This window comes from Dufourea novaeangliae, unplaced genomic scaffold (assembly GCF_001272555.1).
Source record: "Dufourea novaeangliae isolate 0120121106 unplaced genomic scaffold, ASM127255v1 scaffold299, whole genome shotgun sequence".
NCBI classification, from domain to species: Eukaryota; Metazoa; Arthropoda; class Insecta; order Hymenoptera; family Halictidae; genus Dufourea; species Dufourea novaeangliae.
Window position 1 is genome coordinate 1,073,149 of NW_015374192.1, and position 8,714 is coordinate 1,081,862.

Here is an 8,714-nt window from a genome sequence, read left to right on the forward strand (position 1 = left end):
CTTGCCGACCGGCGGATCGTTGAGTGTGCCCACAGACGACTCGTGCGGACTTTATATACTCTTCTAGGATCTCGACCGCGCCCCCCGGTTGTGATCCCTTCAAATCATATCCGTTGGATGGTGCAGAACGCCTCAGCCCATTGTGTAAGAAGGTCACCGTCATCCGGCACACCCACCCTCCCTGGAGAACTCGTGTCCCTTGGCTGACCTTCGGCGACGAAACGTTGAGAAACCGTCTCATTTCCACTCGGAAAGGAATCCCGTGAATTCTCATCTCTCCATGCCATTGTTTCTACTCCCTGGTTCGTTCACGGATCAGCGAATCCTGCACCGTGGACAATTGTGTCGTCGTCTATTCGTCCCGTGGGATCGAAGTATCCATGAAATCGAGTCGACAAGCAAATTTCCATCTTCCTTTGACGCGACACGTCGACGGATTTATCGCGTCCGCGACATACGACGTGCTTTATAGGATGAAACTTTCGTAACGAGAGGCGGTCTTCCAACCAGAAAGGGAACTGGGAAACTTTCGACGCTCCGCAAAGGGTGCTGAATCCCCTTTGTCGGGGGACCAAGTTCGGTCGTCTCGTTGCACGGTGTAATGGGATCGAATCGTTCCGTTCGGTGGCGGCAATTCGTGAGAATGTTCTTCCTTCCCTGTTGATACGCCCTCCCACGTGGTCGTTCCTTTCTGGTGATTCGCGACTTCTTCGGCAACTTGCTCGAGAAACTGTTGCCGCGTCTGACAGCCAGGCAGGAGGTCGTATCCCTTAAAAAGAAACTTCGAGTGGGTTCTCGCAGAAGGGAGGAGATAATAGAGTCTCGGATGGAGTAAATAAAGCGACCTTCGATTTAATCGCGCGTTTAGAACAAAAGAATCGTTTACGGGGACGTAATAGCGGCTGGGATTAGAGTAATTTGCGATTTTACGTGGCGACAGAGTTGTCGAAGGCGTGATCTTCAACCTCGTTTGGGTAGTACGGTGACGGATTACCATTCTTGTCCTAAATAGTATCGACCGTATTTAGTGTATATGAAAAATCTGAAGTAATTGACGGTCGATAAAGGTTGTATCGTGCAAATCTTGCTGATTCTTCTGGATGTGGTGAATTTCCTGGGAAAATCTACCGGTGCTTCGACCCAGTTTCCAAGGGTATAATATGCGAATTACGAAGGGAACGTGCATAAATTTTAATTTCTGCTTACTTCTGACTGGTTGAATTCAAGAATCTGGCTTAAGTAAGTAAAAAATTATGAAGTTCGGTTGGTCGAGTCGAATAATCTCTGTCCCCTGAAATTACTGATAATGTCACCGTTACGTAGACAATTAAAACCAGGCGGGAATCGTGTCATTTGCATCGCCACCATTTTTTATTTTCCCAGGCTGACGTTCCTCCAGCTCCGTGTTCCCAGACGAAAAATCGTGGGCGGCTTGGCTGCGCGTCATCCTCGCGATGTGAAGCAACTCCGATCGGTTAGCAGCGGCAAAGTTGAGAGCGTCTAACATTATGGGTGGGAAAGAGACGAGCCGAACGTGACCTTTACGCTACAGTCGTAAGAAAAGACGCGATCTTCGATGCTCCGATTACCGTACCGAACATAGTATTGTTTCGTGAAACCTGTCGTATGAAGCTCGAGCTGTCGTGAAATCCCAAATAATCATTGAAATTTAAGGTATCCACGTGGTAGGTGAGAAACTTCTGTCGTGTCTGGGTAATAAAATGATATCGTTACCATAGTAGCGATTAAATTCAGTTTCCACTCTGTTTTTCGATACTGGCTCTATGAACCAGTCGAATTGATCGGTATTACTGCATCTGTTATCCTTATACAAACGATCGAATTAACGTGAGAATATCATATACAAGGTGAACCACGAAACGTGATCAGCTTTGATCATTCTACTGCTAGTTGTTCCATTTAAAATTCTTTTTTACTACCATAAAATGATTCAAAGAAGAGCTTTATTATCGATCAGGTTTACCTATAAAAAAAAACTGAATGTGACCTTGAAAACTTTGGAAAAAAAGGGTTGAAAACAAGTTTGATACAATCATCTCAAAGCTCTACTTTAATCATGTTATACTAGCTGAAATAACTTTCGATCGTACAACTAGCAATAGAATAATCTATCACGTACCGTGGTCCACCCTGTATAATCGGAAAAAGCATGGTCGGAGCAGAAGTTAAAGAATCGTTGGTACTAGACAGGACCTTTGGCGTCGTTACCAGCACGATATTAGTCGCGGGACAATTTATCGGCGATTACATTGGTGGCGCAGGGTGGGGGCAATCGAGTCTTGAAATTCGTAGCTAGTACCGATCGAGGAGGAACGGAGCAGCGCCCCGTTCAGATTGAACGTGATCAATGCTAATGGTGAGACTGACATTTGCAGTCATTGTCTTGCGGCCGCGGAGCGGACGCAATGCATCGGGATTCTTATGGGAGCAGAATAGCCTACTAGGTGTTTCGAGCGGAACAGAGCGCAAAAGTCGCGCACGTGTCCGAATAGTTTTCCAATTTCGGATTCAAATACTCTTATACCGCTGGGAAATTTTACCGTAGTGCTCTCTGTACTGGCATAAATACTTTTACAGGTTAGATCAGGAATTCTGCAGACGTTTCTGAATCGTTTATCAGATATCTGAGAAGTCGAGAAATATACAATTGATTTGGGTTAATATTCTGAATCGGTAGTTCTTAATTCATTTAGATGGCTGCTGGATGAATTATTCTTAGATAATTCAATTTCACACACGACATACTTGGTTCGTTTTTATTTGAGCGACAATACATAAAAATTGATAATTTTAAGGTGGTGTTATAATTACGCCTCGCAGAGTATGCTCAGAATAAAGAAATGTAAAGTAAATGAAATTTGAAAGTACCACAAATAGGAAGGAAAGAAATCAAATTTATCTCTAAAAGTCTCCCAAGACCTCGATAGTTCGCGTGAACCCAGCTTGTTAGTGTTATTCCCAGGGCTTATTTGATGGTAAACGTGAAACGTAATCGGTGGCAAAATGAGACACTGAATTATGTATGAACACGGGTACCTCCTTCGCATCAAAACGACACGGGAACTGACGCAAGGCGCGCACTGTAAAGGGTGTCGCGTACAACAAGGAACGTTATGGAAATTCTGGGAACGGTGTTAAACGGTTTGCTTCGAGCAACGTGTTCTCCACGGTCCGGTCGGGAAAGACCGCAGAAACGACTCAAAGAGGACTCGTAACTTCGTTAACGCTGACCCATTCCATTGGCCAGAACCTATTCGTCTTGTCTGCTTCGAGCTGATTACACTGCGGAACCGTCATCGCGCAAGTGATACCTACTATGATCAGCGAATTAATTCAAACCACCTTCTCTTAGGGATCATCGGTAATTGGAGTTTAATTCAAGGGCTCGGTGTTCGCTGTTACTTCTTCGCGATGAAATAGTATATACAGAGTGTCTCGTAAATTGTAAAATTCAAAAATGACCTTAGTCGGAAGAAAATATTGTATCGATATTAATCTATACAAATATTGTATAGATAATTCCAGATACTACGAGACACCTTGTATCGTGGCAAGGTAATAGGTGCTTATGGAATATTCATGAACTGATACACTGTCTCGAGGGGTAGTTTGAAACAGGAGCAAGGAGGTGTCGAATTTAATTTCGCTTTAATTCAAATACATTTATGTAGAGGGTCCTTTCCTTCAAAATATTCAATAACTATTGTTCACTGTTACTTGAACCCAGTCGATTGACGTTTGAAATGTGACATTTTGACATGGAATTGGTTTCGATTCTGCAAACGAAAAGAAATTTTTTAATTTAATGAACGCACAATTTCTAGATGTGTATATTTAAATCGCTAGAAGAGTAAAGTTACGTGTTCGATTCGTAGTTGTAAATCCAATGTCAAAGACGGTGCATCGTACCGCAGACATCGAAGTGGGAATCGGAACGTATTCACAGGCGCAGTTCCGTTCGATGAAGCAGTCGGTCTCATCGGAGATTCAGTGACGAAATGACCTTGGCCGCAAAACCCCTCGGCTCCGTACGCCTCGTAAGCAGATTCTTCTGGGAACTCGTGTAGGAATCGCACACCCCCGAGAGTGAAAGGACCACGCCTGATCGACGCTACGCCAGCCTTCTTCCTTCGTTTCCCGTTGGCGGCAATTACGAAACCGTACTCTACGATTTCTGAATTACTCCGAGAAAACTTTGCATCCGTTATTCTTCCACTCTTCTTCTCGTCCCATTCGTTACACCTAGCATACACAAAACGGTAGCTTAAATTTACAATTAAGTATAAAAAGTCTGTTTTCTTTGGACTAAATATTTAATCTTGCATGAAGTGTGACACTGAATTTCACTTACCGTTTTTACAGTCTACGTTGATGTCTGGATAAAGATTCTGGTAGTAAAATTGTACAGGAATTATGGTAATTTTGTTCATAATCTGTGAATGTAATAAGATTAAATCAGTGTTTGCTACGTGTCTATTCATCCAAGAAGAAATATTATTCTGTTATAAAAATTGGAATTTCCACAATTTTTAATATCTTTTACTAAACTCTTTTTTATTTTTCATTCGTTATTCAAAATTCCTTATCTAGATAATGAAATTACTCATTTCTTACAGACACCACTCTTTTGATCGATGTTGTACGTCTACTAATAGTGACAATTTCCGATCAAACAGCGCTTAAATGCTTAACTACGCGTTCTAGAGCCTCAAATGCGATATTGAGGTACTATCGTCGGGAAGATGAAATGGTAGCTTTTATTGCGTTGACTTTATACCGTTCATTTTATTACGATGGCAGGTACGGCGCTTTGTCCCAAACGTGAGTCCTTTTCTCTCGATTTTACGCGTTTCCTCCGGCTCGATTTTCCACTCCTCCTTATCGTTTATTTTCAATATTGCGACTCCTATACGATGACAGATCAAACGTAGCTTGTTTAGACTTCATTGGCCACTGAAAGAAAACATAAATTTTTCAACTATCAATCAACTATGTATCCAAGTAGAAATATCCATCAGTAGACAGACACACTTTTCGAATACTTAACCATCAGTTTACACGATTGTACTGCAGCTTTTGGACACCATTTTGAACATCGTTTGACTTTTCCGAGAATTACCTTCCTCCCGATTATGCCACCTTAATTCAATCATAATTCTACCAAACAGTCAGACAATTAAAACGATCTAATATTTTAAGCCTTCGAAATTCAACTGCAATTCTCAGAGAAGCATCCATAGTCGAAAAGCTATCTCTGACGAGTATACGCCACGGCAACGGGTCCGTGGAAACGTCCGGGAAGAATAACGCGCTTAAGAGGAGTTGTTTGGAGCTCGTTTAAATGGGCTGGTTCATGGGATGACCCGACTCCGGAAACTCGATGGTCAATTTCAACTCAAACAGGCGATTCTGCTTGTGTTCGTTAAAAGCATCACTAGGTTCTTTCAATCCGTAAGGAAAAAGTACACACAAAAAAGTTACACAACATTTAGAGTCTTCCGTTAATTGCCTCTCAAGATGTCTTATTAAGTTACGTTAGAATTGCAACGGTGACGCGTGACGAGAATGAAATGTCATTTTTATCGTCATAGTAGCTTTCGTTTCAGAGTGTGACATACGGTTATGGAGAATCGATGAACGGGTACTTCCGAGGAGAACAATAAAATAAACGCGAAAATATTGCTCTGGTATATCGACATGGTTTCGTCTCGTTCATCGCATTGTCGGTTCGGTCTCAGCCGTTCACAAAGTGATTCCCAACGGAGACCGCAGGTTAGCACGCATTCAATGGCTTTTATTTTATTCGCGGTCAACTGCAGAAACATCGAGAGCCTGGTCCATCGTGGTTCGCTCGGTTTCGGGGTGCCTGGAAGAGATTTAAAGCCCCTTTAACTGCGACTGAGCCGTATTTGTGGCCGACCGAGGCAGGAAAGTTCGAACCCTCTTTTCGAAATCGAATATGATGGCTCAGCACTAGACGATCACATTTAATTCCTTCCCGATCGAGATCGAGGATACGGTGCCTGAAAGTTCAATGTAGAATCCAGATTTGCTGCTGTACGAAGGATTGTTTCTGGGAATCTTTCCTTAGAATTCTGTTTCTAGCATTCCTGTGCAGGCAGATCGACTTTCTATACTGTAAATAGACGCTGTCCCACGCAACTGTCGGCACGAAATTTCAGGAACTTCCTTGAACATTACAAAAATTGTGTTAGATAAAAGTTGAGTATATTCAAGTGTGCACAGTTTTCGTAAATCAGAGTTTGTTTATCTGAATCTTTTCTGGGGATATGAACTTTAACTGGAATTACAGCATTCACATACCTACATTCTTTTTTTAACTTTCTCGATGTCATAAACTCCTTTTGGAATATTCTGATTCCAATGTGGATCGATGCAGACGTGGTCAAAGACCCTGGACTGGTATCTTCATCAACACGGGGGTTGAAGTTCCGAGGCAGACTTTATGCGAGATCATTTAGCTCGGGGTCTGTGGCTCGTTCCAGTTTCGACTTCAGTTCGTGAAGCTTCTATACCACGTTCAATTAAAAGGAGCGTACAGAGGGTTGGATATTGTACCATTAAAACGTCCTTGTCCCTTCGGTTGACAGTGTCGCGTACCATCGATTCGTCGTCGGCTTACAAAAGCGTCGGACTGTTTCCTCTGTAATCAACAGTGAACCAATTACTACTTGCCGAATACACTATGCTGGAGGAAAGACCATCATTGTGGACTAGGACAGTACCTTTGGGACGGTGGTGAAGCGTTGCGCTCAATCATTAAATTGTCTTGCAGTAGATCGATCCAGCGTTCGTAAGAAATCCGTCCGTGAATCAGGGAACCCAGATTCTTGAAGCGAATCGACAGGTAGACCTGTAAGTTCGTGAAACTCGTGGAGAATTTTCGACACCGTACGATTATGGAAATTCCACACTGGAAACAGAAGGTGAAAATTTCACTCAACGGACGGAAACACGCGAGACATCATTAGGCGAGTGGACGAGCAATTTCGATTCGGACGCCGTCGAACTTTCTAACGAGCTGACGACTCTTGACAAATCTGTCATTAGCAAACCAGATGCCTGCAGCACCGTGCACCGTAGCAACAGGCGGTCGATTCGAAGCGGCAATGTTTCGTTAGAGGCTGCTGCTACCTTAAACGAACAGGTGACACGAACCGAACGGGGTGGGGGTTGGAGGGAAAAGGAAATCTTGCTCGCTCGATTCCGATCGCGTGCGCCTCGAGGAAAATGGTCGTGTTACGGTTTGTCCGGAGTATTGGCTTCTGATGGAAATTTATGATTGCAAAAGTTCCTCGTCGGTGTTTAACGAATCGGAAGTAAAGATACCCGATGATTAATTACCAGTTACCGCGGAACGAACTGGTTTTGGTGAACTGTAGAAAAGTTCAACTTCCTCGGAGGAACTGGAGAAAATGTTTGTTATATGTTAGTACAAGACACGATATGAAGTTATCGACAAATTGGCGTGGCTGTTCGCGTTAACAGAATTATTTATGAAATTCAGCGGGTACGTTTGCATATTTCGGAACTCAGAGGAAAGATTGAAGCCAGGACCTGGCCTGTTAATCCTGTTGAAATGATCCCTCATGAATTATTAATAGTCTCACCTTATTTCGTGGCAGTTTCAGGACGTCGATTAATGTATGCAAATTCCGTTTCCGTTCCCCTCGCTGCCTTTTGTTCCGTCTGTTCAGATGGATTGGTTGATGCAGATCTGTGTGGATCATCGTACCGTGAAGGGATCGGCTCGAATAATTGTCTCGATGACGCTAAGTCGCTGAAGCTGTTCGATAATTCACAAGAGCAGGTGAACTTTCGAAAGCGACGAACCACCTTTGAGATTGACTCGATATTCTTTGGAGTTGTTTGATCGTTGCAAATCATTGGGTTCTCGAAAACGTTCGTTGAGACGGTGCTCTGTATTCTTGAATTCCAAGCTATTGTAGCGAAATAGTAATTGATCTATTCTCGAATTTATGGTAGACGATTGTTGCCAATCAAAGAAATTACTGTTTACACAGTTATGCTTATACAGTTTATGCGATTTTATAATCGCTTTAACCGTATGGTTCGGTGCGCTGGTAATCGAATGATACGATTCAAATGCAAGAATGTCGTCGAAGGGGGGTCAGTGAAATGATCGAGAGGTGAGTTTTAAATACTGATGCTTTATTTTATATAAAGTATTGTATAAATGTATAAACGCTATAAATATGTGGTATCTATCTATGGTGGTGGTGGGGTGCTAGTCGTGATCGCAAAGAAAGGGTATGACGAGGGCGGGCGGGGTCGGGGGCCGGCAGCGGCGCGCCATCTATTTACATTCATTCACTCACGGAAAAGGCTGACCTACCATAATCTACCGGTCTCTCTCTTTCACTAACATATAACACGATTATATAATATATGTGTAATGTGTTGTATATATACGAATACACATATAGCAATAGTGTGTGTGCGCGCGTGTGTGGCAAAATGTGTTCGTATGTATATATATATATACGCGAAGGAATAGTAGTAATAGTATGTATACATATATATATATATATATATATAAAAAGAAAACATATTATGCGCATATGGGCGAGTAATGTAAATAATAATATGTATGCTTGAGTGCGGCAGTGAGTATAACAACTTGGTGAACACCGGACGGAACGGGGATCCGG